We start from the raw sequence: 12,500 nt of genomic DNA on the forward strand, positions 1-12,500 counted from the left end.
ATTGTCGTATCATCAGCATATTGAAAAACTTTCCCCTCAGCTTCATTTTCTTCTATTTCAATCCCATGTATTCCCTCTTTTTGTCTAATTGCCAATCCTAGCGGTTCTGAAACAAGTGAATATAATAACGCAGAAAGCGGACAACCCTGTCTAATTGACCGTGTGATTTTAAAACAGTCTGTTAAAAACCCATTACATTTAACCCTTGTTAGTGCTCTCTTATATAAAATCTCAATCCATTTAATAAAATTCTCGCCAAAACCAAAACTCTTTAAAACCTCAAATAAATATCTGTGCTCAACCCTATCAAACGCTTTTTCAAAATCCAAACTAATTACATATCCTTCTTCATTTTTTTCTTTCATGTACCATATTGTATCTCTTATACTCATCGTTATGTCGGCTATATCTCTTCCTTTTACTCCATACGCTTGATTTGTTTTAATTATACTTGGCATTACTTCTTTTAATCTGTTTGCTAAAATCTTTGCTAAAATCTTAAGATCGGTGTTCAACATTGTAATTGGTCTATAGTTTTTTAAGTCTACTTTTTCTCCTTTCTTTTTGTATACTAGTTTCATTAACCCCATTCTTGTTCTTTCATTAATTTCTTCTTTCTCAAAAATGTCTATAAAAACCTCTTTTAAAATCTTTACTAAAACTTCTTTAAAACATGTATAAAATTCAGTTCCCAAACCATCTATACCTGGACTTTTCTTTTTATTCAGTTGATTTATTGCTCTTTCAATCTCTTCTTCTCTGATTTCTTGGTCACATTCTTTTTTGTCTTCCTCGCTTACTTTTGCTTTTATCTGATTCAACAACTTCTTTTTTTCCTCCTCTTCCACCCCTCTTGCACTAAATAGATCCTCATAAAAATACTTTATTTCTTCTAAAATTCTCTCATTCCCTTCTACAATTTCCCCATTTTTTCCTCTTATTTCCTTTATCGTTTCAGCTTTCCCTTTCTTTTTTTCCAGATCAAAAAAGAACTTTGTACATTTTTCTCCTTCCACCACATATTTTGCTTTGCTTCTTAGCCTTGCTCCCTCATATTCTTTTTCTTCTATTTCTTTCAGTTTCCCCTCTATTTCCTTTATCTTTTGTATGTCTTTATTTTCTTTATTCAATTCCTTTTCCAAACTTACTTTTATTTCTTTTTCTTTGTATCTTTTACATTTCTGTATTAAGCTACAATATCTGATCGAGAATTTTTTGATTAAAAACTTTACATTCTCCCACCATATTCTCTTATCCTCTTCATACATTCCATTTTCCCTTTCTTTTTCTATAATTTCTTTAACTTTTGCCACATAATCCTCATTCCTTAAAACCTGCGTATTTAAAATCCATACTCCCGGCCCTCTTTGCATTTTACTCCAGTCCACTATAAAAAATAAAAACTTGTGATCACTAAAACTTGTTTCCTCATACTTAATATTTTCAATAAAATTCTCCACATTTCTACTACATAAAACAAAATCAATTCTGGTTTGGCATACAAAACTTCCCACTATCTGTTTCCTTGAAAATTCTTTTTTCTGTTCATTCCTTTCCCTCCACACATCTATCATATTATTTTCCTCCATTAATGCTTTTAATTCTTTCCTTCCCGTATCAGTTTTGAAAACCATTCCCTCAGCCATATCTTGTTTACTAAAAACTGTATTAAAATCCCCCATAATTATTATTTCTTTATACTTATTTACAATATTTCTTAAAGCATTAAAAAACTCTTTCTTTTCCTTCTCCTCCACTGGTGCATGTACATTTACTAAAATCAAATCTCTTTCTTCATATTTTGTCTCTACTACCATACATTTCCCCAACCTGTCCTTGTACACAACTTTACTCACTTTAAAAACATCATCCTTCATTAAAAAAGCCACACCTCTCCCAAACCTCCCATCTCCATTATTATATAAAATACCACCATCCCATCTCTTTTTATAATCATTCATCACATTCTCTCTCCAGTTCGTTTCTTGCAGTGCAATAATGTCTTGCCTTTTACATTTTTCTTTTACTTTTTCAAATTTCCCAACATAAAGCTTACAGCACCTGGTATTCCCAGGCGGTCTCCCATCCAAGTACTAACCAGGCCCTACTCTGCTTAGCTTCCGAGATCAGACGAGATCGGGCGTGCTCAGAGTGGTATGGCCGTAAGCGAAAACTGCTGCCAAGAGTGGGCTATTTAAGACATTCTTTATACTTTCAGAAAAACATAAAGCTTACAGCACCTGGTATTCCCAGGCGGTCTCCCATCCAAGTACTAACCAGGCCCTACTCTGCTTAGCTTCCGAGATCAGACGAGATCGGGCGTGCTCAGAGTGGTATGTCCGTAAGCGAAACCTGCTGCCAAGAGTGGGCTATTTAAGACATTCTTTATACTTTCAGAAAAACATAAAGCCTACAGCACCTGGTATTCCCAGGCGGTCTCCCATCCAAGTACTAACCAGGCCCTACTCTGCTTAGCTTCCGAGATCAGACGAGATCGGGCGTGCTCAGAGTGGTATGGCCGTAAGCGAAAACTGCTGCCAAGAGTGGGCTATTTAAGACATTCTTTATACTTTCAGAAAAACATAAAGCTTACAGCACCTGGTATTCCCAGGCGGTCTCCCATCCAAGTACTAACCAGGCCCTACTCTGCTTAGCTTCCGAGATCAGACGAGATCGGGCGTGCTCAGAGTGGTATGGCCGTAAGCGAAAACTGCTGCCAAGAGTGGGCTATTTAAGACATTCTTTATACTTTCAGAAAAACATAAAGCTTACAGCACCTGGTATTCCCAGGCGGTCTCCCATCCAAGTACTAACCAGGCCCTACTCTGCTTAGCTTCCGAGATCAGACGAGATCGGGCGTGCTCAGAGTGGTATGGCCGTAAGCGAAAACTGCTGCCAAGAGTGGGCTATTTAAGACATTCTTTATACTTTCAGAAAAACATAAAGCTTACAGCACCTGGTATTCCCAGGCGGTCTCCCATCCAAGTACTAACCAGGCCCTACTCTGCTTAGCTTCCGAGATCAGACGAGATCGGGCGTGCTCAGAGTGGTATGGCCGTAAGCGAAAACTGCTGCCAAGAGTGGGCTATTTAAGACATTCTTTATACTTTCAGAAAAACATAAAGCTTACAGCACCTGGTATTCCCAGGCGGTCTCCCATCCAAGTACTAACCAGGCCCTACTCTGCTTAGCTTCCGAGATCAGACGAGATCGGGCGTGCTCAGAGTGGTATGGCCGTAAGCGAAAACTGCTGCCAAGAGTGGGCTATTTAAGACATTCTTTATACTTTCAGAAAAACATAAAGCTTACAGCACCTGGTATTCCCAGGCGGTCTCCCATCCAAGTACTAACCAGGCCCTACTCTGCTTAGCTTCCGAGATCAGACGAGATCGGGCGTGCTCAGAGTGGTATGGCCGTAAGCGAAAACTGCTGCCAAGAGTGGGCTATTTAAAACATTCTTTATACTTTCAGAAAAACATAAAGCTTACAGCACCTGGTATTCCCAGGCGGTCTCCCATCCAAGTACTAACCAGGCCCTACTCTGCTTAGCTTCCGAGATCAGACGAGATCGGGCGTGCTCAGAGTGGTATTGCCGTAAGCGAAAACTGCTGCCAAGAGTGGGCTATTTAAGACATTCTTTATACTTTCAGAAAAACATAAAGCTTACAGCACCTGGTATTCCCAGGCGGTCTCCCATCCAAGTACTAACCAGGCCCTACTCTGCTTAGCTTCCGAGATCAGACGAGATCGGGCGTGCTTTTTTTTTTTTTTTTTTTTTTTTTTTTATTAAGAAATTTCAATCAATAAAATACAATACAATAAATAATACAATAAAAATTACAGTTTTTCTTACACAATCACCTTTACATCACATTTCTCCTTTACATCACATTTCTCCTTTACATCACATTTCTCCTTTACATCACATTTCTCCTTTACATCACAAATCTCCTTTACATCACAAATCTCCTTTACATCACAAATCTCCTTTACATCACATTTCACCTTTACATCACATATCATACATCAAACATTTTCTTACAAAACTTGTCGGTCTTGGAGGGAGATCAGATCAATAAAATACAATGGAATAAATAAAACAATAAAAATTACAGTTATTCTTATACAATCACCTTTACATCACATATCATACACCACCTTACATCATACCTTTACATAAATTAATTCAATATTCTCCTTCACTTCCTGGCAGTTTCCACATTAATTCTTTTAAAACACAACAAACTTGAGGGGTAAAAACATGATAAAAAACATCCAACATATTTTCACATTTAAAATACACATAAAGTCTTTCCATGTACACTTCTGTTTTCCTTTTAAACACAGTCCAAACATCCAACACAATTTTTTCTTTTTTCGCCACAATTCTTCTTTCCCATATTGCACTTTTCATCAACATTACCCACAGATTTATAAACTTTTTGTTCCGACACTTCTTCTCCCAACCAAACATCACCACTCTGTTCCATTCCATTACATTTTCATCCCACTCCACAGTCAATTCTTTAATCACACATTTACATTTCTTTAAAAAATCCTCCAATTCTTTACAATATAAAAACATATGTAAAATCCATTCTTCTTTTTCTTGGCACACTTTACACATTGCATTTTGTGTCATCCCGATTTTATTTAAAATATACTCAGTAAAAACCACTTTATGTCTTATAAAATACTCCAAACATTCCAATTTTGTCTCCACACATTTTCCTCTCATGTTTCTCCATATACTCTCTTCTTTTAAATCTTTAAATTTCTCCACCCAGTACTTATTTACAATTGGTTCTTTAAAAACACCATCTCTAAAAACACAATAAAACATTTTTACAGTACATTCTTTAAAATCACACAATTTTCCCCCAAGTTTCACATAGATGTTCTTTTCTTTTGGCTCTTCTTCCACACACTCAATTCTTTTAATCCAGTCCTTTGGTATTGCATTTTTAATGATTTCATATTTATTTGTTATTTCTTGTTTGCTGTATTCTTCTTTTGCCACTTCCATTGCATCGAAAACATATTGTGTTGGTAAAAACCCCTCTTTAAACTCATATAAAACATCTCTCACTCTTGTAATTCCCACTTCCATCCATTTCTTAAAAAATATTTCTTTCCCTTGTTTTAAAATGTTGTTATTTAAAAACAGAGGTTGATTTAAAATGCTTTCTCTCCCATGCGGATCATATTCAATTTTCGTTAAAAACTTTCCCCAAGCACTAAAAATTTCTCTATAAAATGCAGGTAATCCTTCAGTCATCCATAATTTTGTTTTCATCCATAAAATTCCATCCCCCATGTTAAAACCACCACATTTATTTAAAAAGTATTTCATTGTTTTCTTCCACTCAGTTTTGTTTTCTTCATTTAGGTATTTCTTAACAATTTTTACTCTCAAAGCATTTTTTCGTTGTTCCACATCCATTAAACCTAAGCCTCCCTTTTCCACCGCCCCTAAAATCGTGTTATGTGCAATTCTCGCTGGTTTCCCCTCCCATAAAAAGTCAAGAAAGCATTTCTTCAACCTCTGCTCTGTCCATAAAGGCATTTCAGACACATATAAAACATACCACAATTTAGAAACCATTAAAACATTTAATATTAAAACCTTCCCCTTTAAATTTAAAGTTCTTAATTTCCAAAAATTTAACCTCCTCTCTATATCTGTAACTAGTTGCTCCCACATTTCATCCCTTACTTTCCTCTCATTCTTCCCCATTAAAACTCCTAAAATCCTCATTTCGTCCACTTCCTTAAAATTAAAACAATCCGTTAAAACCATAGCTTTACCAAATCTCATATATACTGTTTTATCTTCGTTTACTTTACTTCCAGATCCTCTACAATACTCTTTTACAACATTCATTACTTCTTTAACACTCCCTTTTCCCTTTACAATTATCGTCGTATCATCAGCATATTGAAATACTTTCCCCTCAGCCCTGTTTTCTTCAATTTCAATCCCTATTATTCCTTCTTTACCCCTAATTGCCAATCCTAATGGTTCTGATACAAGTGAATATAATAAAGCAGAGAGAGGACAACCCTGTCTAATTGAACGTGTGATTTTAAAACAGTCTGTTAAAAATCCATTACATTTAATTCTTGTTAGTGCACCCTTATATAAAATCTCAATCCATTTAATAAAATTCTCACCAAAACCAAAACTCCTTAAAACCTCAAATAAATATCTGTGCTCAACCCTATCAAACGCTTTCTCGAAATCCAAACTAATTACATATCCTTCCTCATTTTTTTCTTTCATATACCAAATGTTGTCTCTTATACTCATCGTTATGTCAGCTATGTCTCTTCCTTTTACACCATATGCTTGATTTGTTTTAATTATACTTGGCATTACTTTTTTTAACCTGTTTGCTAAAATCTTTGCTAAAATCTTAAAATCTGTGTTCAGCATCGTGATCGGTCTATAGTTTTTTAAATCTACTTTCTCTCCTTTCCTTTTATATACTAGTTTCATTAACCCCATCCTTGTTCTTTCATTCATTTCTTCTTTTTCAAAAACAACTTTAAAAACATCCTTTAAAATCTTTACTAAAACTCCTTTAAAACATACATAAAATTCCGTTCCCAAACCATCTATTCCTGGACTTTTCTTTTTATTCAGTTGACTTATTGCTCTTTCTATCTCTTCTTCTCTGATTTCTTGGTCACATTCTTTTTTGTCTTGCTCGCCTACCTTTGCTTTTATCTGATTTAAACATTTCTTTTTTTCCTCCTCTTCCACACCTCTTGCACTAAATAGATCCTCATAAAAATACCTTATTTCTTCTAAAATCTTTTCATTACTTTCTACAATTTCCCCATTTTTCCCTCTTATTTCTTTAATCGTTTCAGCTTTCCCCTTCTTTTTTTCTAGATCAAAAAAGAACTTTGTACATTTTTCTCCCTCCACCACATATTTTGCTTTGCTTCTTAGCATCGCTCCCTCGTATTCTTTTTCTTCTATTTCCTTTAATTTTCCCTCTATCTCCCTTATCTTTTGTATGTCTTTATCTTCTTTATTCAATTCCTTTTCCAAACTTGCTTTTATTTCTCTTTCTTTGTTTCTCTTACATCTCTGTATTAAACTACAATATTTGATCGAGAATTTTTTGATTAAAAACTTTACATTCTCCCACCATATTCTCTTATCCTCTTCATACATTCCATTTTCCTTTTCTTTTTCTATTATTTCTTTAACTTTTGCAGCATAATCTTCATTCTTTAAAATCTGCACATTTAAAATCCATACTCCCGGCCCTCTTTGCATTTTACTCCAGTCCACTATAAAAAATAAGAACTTGTGATCACTAAAACTTGTTTCCTCATACTTAATCTTTTCAATAAAATTCTCCACATTTCTACTACATAAAACAAAGTCAATTCTAGTTTGGCATACAAAACTCCCCACTATTTGTCTCCTTGAAAATTCTTTTTTCTGTTCATTCCTTTCTCTCCACACATCTATCAAATCATTTTCCTTCATTAATGCTTTTAATTCTTTTCTTCCCGTATCCGTTTTAAAAACCATTCCTTCAGCCATATCTTGCTTGCTAAAAACCGTGTTAAAATCTCCCATCATTATTATTTCTTTATACTTCTTTACAATATTTCTTAAAACATTAAAAAACTCTTTCTTTTCCTTCTCCTCCACTGGTGCATGTACATTTACTAAAATCAAATCTCTTCCTTCATATTTTGTCTCTACTACAATACACTTCCCCAACCTGTCCTTATACACAATTTTACTCACTTTAAAAACATCATCCTTCATTAAAAAAGCCACACCTCTTCCAAACCTCCCATCTCCATTATTATATAAAATACCACCATCCCATCTCTTTTTATAATCAAACATAACATTTTCTCTCCAGTTTGTTTCTTGTAATGCTATAATATCTTCCCTTTTACATTTCTCTTTTACTTTTTCAAATTTCCCAATGTCCAACAGTCCCCTTGCATTAAAAGTAACACAACTTAAAACCATTAAAAGAAATACAGATAAATACTTAAAAACCATTATTCACCATTGTCTCCCTCCAAGCCTCTTAACACGTCATATTTGTTACTTTTTGTCATTATTTTTTTCCTTGCACCTTCCAAATTTGGTTTTACCTTCAATGCTCTTCTTCTTATTTGTCCTCTCCCCCTCTGTCCTTGTCCATGCTGTCTGTCTTTATTTCTTCTTCACTGTCCGTTTCCTTATTTTGATCCATCCTTCCATGTCCATCTCTCTCCACGTCCTCCATAAAAGTATTAAAACTGTCCGATATTTCCATTTCAGTCCCTTGAGTATCCTGCTCCGTTGTCTGTTCATCATTTTTACTGTTGTCTTTTTCTCTTTCCCCTTCCTCACTGTTGCTCTGTTCTTCTTCCTCTTGTCGTTCATCAGTTTGTCCATCCTCCTCGTTGTTTCCTTCATGCACCTGTCCGCCTACCTGTTTTTTCCTTCCTCCTTCCTCTCCCTCCATCCAGCATTCACATTTATTTAAAACCTCTTGACACTCCGGGCACCTAACCGCATTGCAATCCCTTGCAAAGTGTCCCCTCTCCTCACATTTGTAGCACGTAAATGTCGGGCAGTCTTTTAGCAAGTGCTCCGGGCTCATGCACAGCCTACAGGTTTTCACCTGATGGCTGTGCATCACCCGGAAGTACTGCTGGCCCTCGGCTGTCTCAAGCCTCGTGCTGTATGGCAGGGATGCCACCTCCTTGGGGAATCGGACTTTAAGGAACCTTGTCCCGTCCTCAATATCGGTGCCCGGGTAGCATCTCCTTTTAATTTGACTCATGGGTTCAACACCCCATCCCTCCAATTTTTCTAAAATTTTTCCATCATCCAGGTAGACGGGCAGGTGCATGAAGGAAACAACATAATCACGATTTTGCAGGTTTTTCACTTCACACATCACTCCTTTAACTTCCAGTCCTTCAATTAGTTTATCACATGTTTCCTCTTTTTCCATCGTCAGTTCATATTCCTTGCCTTGTCTTGGTCTTACAGCTAAAATTTTGCCATGTCCACATTGTTCTGTTACCGCTTTAATGATGTCCTCCGCTCTCACTTCATTCACTTTTTCCACGTTCACGATCACAGTAGCCTCTTTCAAATATTTCCGTTCAACAAACTTATTTCTTACTTCTTGAACTTTCTCCTTTCCAGCTCGTAGTCGTTTATCCAGTCCAGAGTCGTTTGCCATACGTGTTCCTCGTGCCAGTCCAGTGTCGTTTGCCAAGCGTGGTCCTCCTGCCATTCCAGTGTCGTTTACCATACGTGTTTCTCCAGCCAGTCCTGCGTCGTCATCCATTATCCGTCCGAAAAAAAAGAGAAAAGAAAAAAGAAAAAGGCTTAACCACCCTCCAGCCAGCAAAAGCTGCTGTTAGGTGGTTTATAACTGAAACAAAAACAAAAAAACTAATTTAAAGTAAAAAGAAACTCACAAAACAAACAAACAAAAAGACACAAAATGGTGGAGAGCCTTCCTCTCCAAACTGCAGCCAAACAACTTCCTTCAGACTCAATAGCGCCCTCAGAGTGGTATGGCCGTAAGCGAAAACTGCTGCCAAGAGTGGGCTACTTAAGGTATTCAAACACTCTTTTGTTTTTTTTTGTTTTGTTTTTTTTTTTAAACAAAACATAAAGCTTACAGCACCTGGTATTCCCAGGTGGTCTCCCATCCAAGTACTAACCAGGCCCTACTCTGCTTAGCTTCCGAGATCAGACGAGATCGGGCGTGCTTTTTTTTTTTTTTTTTTTTTTTATTAAGAAATTTCAATCATTAAAATACAATACAATAAATAATACAATAAAAATCACATATCACCTTTACATCACAAATCTCCTTTACATCACAAATCTCCATTACATCACATATCTCTTTTACATCACATTTCACACATTTACCTTACATCATACATTTACATAAATAATTCATAAATCTCCTTCACTCCCCGGCAGCTTCCACATTAGATCCTTTAAAACACAACAAACTTGTGGAGTAAAAACACGATAAAAAGCATCCAACATATTTTCACATTTAAAATACACATAAAGTCTTTCCATGTACACTTCTGTTTTTCTTTTAAACACAGTCCAAACATCCAACACAATTTTTTCTTTTTTCGCCACAATTCTTCTTTCCCATATTGCACTTTTCATCAACATCAGCCACAGATTTATAAACGTTTTGTTTCGACACTTCTTTTCCCATCCAAACATCACCACTCTGTTCCATTCCATTCCATTTTCATCCCACTCCACAGTCAATTTTTTAACCACACATTTACACTTCTTTAAAAAATCCTCCAATTCTTTACAATATAAAAACATATGTAAAATCCATTCTTCCTTTTCTTGGCACACTTTACACATTGCATTTTGTGCCATCCCGATTTTATTTAAAATAGACTCAGTAAAAACCACTTTATGTCTTATAAAATAATCCAAACATTCTAATTTTGTCTCCACACATTTTCCCCTCATGTTTCTCCATATACTTTCTTCTTTTAAATCTTTGAATTTCTGCACCCAGTACTTATTTACAATTGGTTCCTTAAAAACACCATCTCTAAAAACACAATAAAACATTTTTACAGTACATTCTTTAAAATCACACAAATTTTCCCCCAGTTTCACATAAATGTTCTTTTCTTTTGGCTCTTCTTCCATACACTCTATTCTTTTAATCCAGTCTTTTGGGATCGCGTGTTTAATGATATCATATTTGTTTGTTATTTCTTGATTGCTGTATTCTTCTTTTGCTATTTCCATTGCGTCAATGACATATTGTGTTGGTAAAAAACCTTCTTTAAACTCATATAAAACATCTCTCACTCTCGTTATCCCCACTTCCATCCATTTCTTAAAAAATATCTCTTTCCCTTGTTTTAAAATATTGCTATTTAAGAACAGAGGTTGATTTAAAATGTTTTCTCTCCCACGCGGATCATATTCAATTTTCGTTAAAAATTTTCCCCAAGCACTAAAAATTTCTCTATAAAACGCAGGTAATCCTTCAGTCATCCAATTTTTTGTTTTCATCCATAAAATTCCATCCCCCATGTTAAAACCACCACATTTATTTAAAAAATATTTCATTGTTTTCTTCCACTCAGTTTTGTGTTCTTCATTTAGGTATTTCTTGACAATTTTCACTCTCATTGCATTTTTCCGTTGTTCTACATCCATTAGTCCTAAACCTCCCTTTTCCACCGCCCCTAAAATTGTGTTATGTGCAATCCTTGCTGGCTTTCCCTCCCATAAAAAGTCAAGAAAACATTTCTTCAACCTCTTTTCTGTCCATAACGGCATTTCAGATACATATAAAACATACCAAAGTTTAGAAACCATTAAAACATTCAATATTAAAACCTTCCCCTTCAAATTTAAAGTTCTTAATTTCCAAAAATTTAACCTCCTCTCTATATCCGTAACTAGTTGCTCCCACATTTCATCTCTTACTTTCCTTTCATTCTTCCCCATTAAAACACCCAAAATCCTAATTTCTTCCACTTCCTTGAAATTAAAACAATCCGTTAAAACCATAGCTTTACCAAATCTCATATATACTGTTTTATCTTCATTTACTCTACTTCCAGATCCCCTACAATACTCTTTTACAACATTCATTACTTCTTTAACACTCCCTTTTCCCTTTACAATTATCGTTGTATCATCAGCGTATTGAAAAACTTTCCCCTCAGCCTTATTTTCTTCAATTTCAATCCCCATTATTCCTTCTTTTTGTCTAATTGTCAATCCTAAAGGTTCTGACACAAGTGAATATAATAATGCAGAAAGCGGACAACCCTGCCTAATTGAACGTGTGATTTTAAAACAGTCTGTTAAAAACCCATTACATTTAATCCTTGTTAGTGCACCCTTATATAAAATCTCAATCCATTTAATAAAATTCTCACCAAAACCAAAACTCCTTAAAACCTCAAATAAATACCCGTGCTCAACCCTATCAAACGCTTTCTCGAAATCTAAACTAATTACATATCCTTCTTCATTTTTTTCTTTCATATACCAAATTTTGTCTCTTATACTCATAGTTATATCAGCTATATCTCTTCCTTTTACTCCATACGCTTGATTTGTTTTAATTATACTTGGCATTACTTCCTTTAACCTGTTTGCTAAAACCTTCGCTAAAATCTTAAAATCCGTGTTCAACATCGTGATCGGTCTATAGTTTTTTAAATCTACCTTTTCTCCTTTCTTTTTATATATCAGTTTCATTAAACCCACCCTTGTTCTTTCATTAATTTCTTCTTTCTCAAAACTGTCTATAAAAACCTCCTTTAAAATCTTTACTAAAACTTCTTTAAAACATATATAAAATTCAGTTCCCAAACCATCTATACCTGGACTTTTCTTTTTATTCAGTTGATTTATTGCTCTTTCAATCTCTTCTTCTCTGATTTCTTGGTCACATTCTTTTTGTCTTCTTCGCTTACTTTTGCTTCTATCTGAT

At 35.2% G+C, this 12,500-nt stretch overlaps 9 non-coding genes across 9 annotated transcripts; all 9 read right to left on the bottom strand.

The window, feature by feature from the left end:
- Window positions 1-2,049: 2,049 nt before the first annotated feature.
- Window positions 2,050-2,168, bottom strand: LOC137016779 (5S ribosomal RNA). The gene has a single exon (XR_010894352.1). It is a non-coding gene; the product is annotated as a 5S ribosomal RNA (ribosomal RNA).
- Window positions 2,169-2,228: 60 nt separating this feature from the next.
- Window positions 2,229-2,347, bottom strand: LOC137016883 (5S ribosomal RNA). The gene has a single exon (XR_010894454.1). It is a non-coding gene; the product is annotated as a 5S ribosomal RNA (ribosomal RNA).
- Window positions 2,348-2,407: 60 nt separating this feature from the next.
- LOC137016842 (5S ribosomal RNA) lies at window positions 2,408-2,526 on the bottom strand. The gene has a single exon (XR_010894414.1). It is a non-coding gene; the product is annotated as a 5S ribosomal RNA (ribosomal RNA).
- Window positions 2,527-2,586: 60 nt separating this feature from the next.
- Window positions 2,587-2,705, bottom strand: LOC137016781 (5S ribosomal RNA). Its single transcript, XR_010894354.1, has one exon. It is a non-coding gene; the product is annotated as a 5S ribosomal RNA (ribosomal RNA).
- A 60-nt stretch (window positions 2,706-2,765) lies between these two features.
- LOC137016782 (5S ribosomal RNA) lies at window positions 2,766-2,884 on the bottom strand. The gene has a single exon (XR_010894355.1). It is a non-coding gene; the product is annotated as a 5S ribosomal RNA (ribosomal RNA).
- Window positions 2,885-2,944: 60 nt separating this feature from the next.
- LOC137016783 (5S ribosomal RNA) lies at window positions 2,945-3,063 on the bottom strand. Its single transcript, XR_010894356.1, has one exon. It is a non-coding gene; the product is annotated as a 5S ribosomal RNA (ribosomal RNA).
- Window positions 3,064-3,123: 60 nt separating this feature from the next.
- LOC137016784 (5S ribosomal RNA) lies at window positions 3,124-3,242 on the bottom strand. Its single transcript, XR_010894357.1, has one exon. It is a non-coding gene; the product is annotated as a 5S ribosomal RNA (ribosomal RNA).
- A 60-nt stretch (window positions 3,243-3,302) lies between these two features.
- On the bottom strand, window positions 3,303-3,421 carry LOC137016785 (5S ribosomal RNA). Its single transcript, XR_010894358.1, has one exon. It is a non-coding gene; the product is annotated as a 5S ribosomal RNA (ribosomal RNA).
- Window positions 3,422-3,481: 60 nt separating this feature from the next.
- On the bottom strand, window positions 3,482-3,600 carry LOC137016845 (5S ribosomal RNA). Its single transcript, XR_010894417.1, has one exon. It is a non-coding gene; the product is annotated as a 5S ribosomal RNA (ribosomal RNA).
- Window positions 3,601-12,500: the final 8,900 nt, after the last annotated feature.

This window comes from Chanodichthys erythropterus, unplaced genomic scaffold, assembly GCF_024489055.1.
Source record: "Chanodichthys erythropterus isolate Z2021 unplaced genomic scaffold, ASM2448905v1 ctg002040_np12, whole genome shotgun sequence".
In the NCBI taxonomy this organism is placed as follows: Eukaryota; Metazoa; Chordata; class Actinopteri; order Cypriniformes; family Xenocyprididae; genus Chanodichthys; species Chanodichthys erythropterus.